This window comes from Rhyacophila brunnea, unplaced genomic scaffold, assembly GCF_057557595.1.
Source record: "Rhyacophila brunnea isolate RB1 unplaced genomic scaffold, BYU_Rbru_1.0 scaffold_40, whole genome shotgun sequence".
Taxonomy (NCBI): Eukaryota; Metazoa; Arthropoda; class Insecta; order Trichoptera; family Rhyacophilidae; genus Rhyacophila; species Rhyacophila brunnea.
Window position 1 is genome coordinate 1,150,613 of NW_028233069.1, and position 1,218 is coordinate 1,151,830.

Consider the following 1,218-nt stretch of genomic DNA (forward strand, 5'->3'; position numbering starts at 1 on the left):
TGTGTGTGTGAATAAAAATGATGCAATGATCATATAAATATGTTTAAAAAACTTATCATTAAATTTTTCTAATATTAATGGATTCTAAGACTTTTTTTATTTTTTTACCTGGAATAATTTCAACTGCTTGAATATAAAACGTTAAAAACAGTAAATTATGCCGAAATAATTAAATTTAAAATAAAACTCTTAGTATACTGTATAAACATAATGTCTGCTACAATTTTAATTATTGTCATAATATTGTTGATATGATTTAACGACAACGAAAACACTTTATTTATTGTCTAATATACTCTTTCAAGAAACCATGCACAAATGAGTTTTTATATTTTTGTTTCCCTATAATTTTATCAAACCTTCATTTTAGAATAATTTATTTGATTTCAAATACTATTTTTTGAATTTGAGATTCAATTCATGTTTTATTTCGATTTTGCCTACGTTCTGTGGCTATATTTATTTTGATTTAAAAACCATATTTTTTAAATTAATTTAAGTTGATATTTTTAACCCAATGTTGAAAATCTCGAAGAACAGCATCGGAGTAGAAATACTCTGGGGAAAGTCCTCGGACATTTGCAGAGATGCACCTTGAAAAGGGTTTTTTCGTCATTGCGATAGTTATGCTGTTAGGTATATTGGTCTACCAACTCGATGAGGCTTACTCTCGAGAGTTTCAACCATTTAAGCTAGTTTTTTTATTTCACTGAATATAATTTTTTGATAAGTAAATTCAACAAGGACTGATATTCATTTTGTGATTTAAATACGTGTCTAATCTCATACCCTTCGAAGAAAAGCAATTTACAATCAAAGGCATCCCTCTCTTCGTATTAACCCTGCTATTTATTTAAACATAACTTATGTATCTTGGAATATTTAATATGTTATTACCTACCTAGACTGTGAATTTTGTATGAAACATCTTCAATGTCTAAAAAAGCTGGTTTTAAGTTGCACGTTCACCAAGAATTTTGTAAAGCAATGTCATTGCAGCTGCTAATCATTTTGCATGTATGTTCATCCAAAAGAGTCGGGTTTACATTGCATAAGCTTTCATACATAAAAAATTGTAAACAACAAATTGATAATAAGGATCCTGCCATCCTACAAATATTAATTGATCTTTTAATGCGATATATAACCAACCAGATTGAGACATATATAAAAACCTTGGGATTGAGAAAATCCCTTGAATTAATGAGTCTTTAACGG

At 28.0% G+C, this 1,218-nt stretch overlaps 1 non-coding gene across 1 annotated transcript; it reads left to right on the top strand.

The window, feature by feature from the left end:
* Positions 1-522: 522 nt before the first annotated feature.
* On the top strand, positions 523-680 carry LOC147066703 (RNase MRP). The gene has a single exon (XR_015071572.1).
* The last annotated feature ends 538 nt before the right edge of the window (positions 681-1,218 follow it).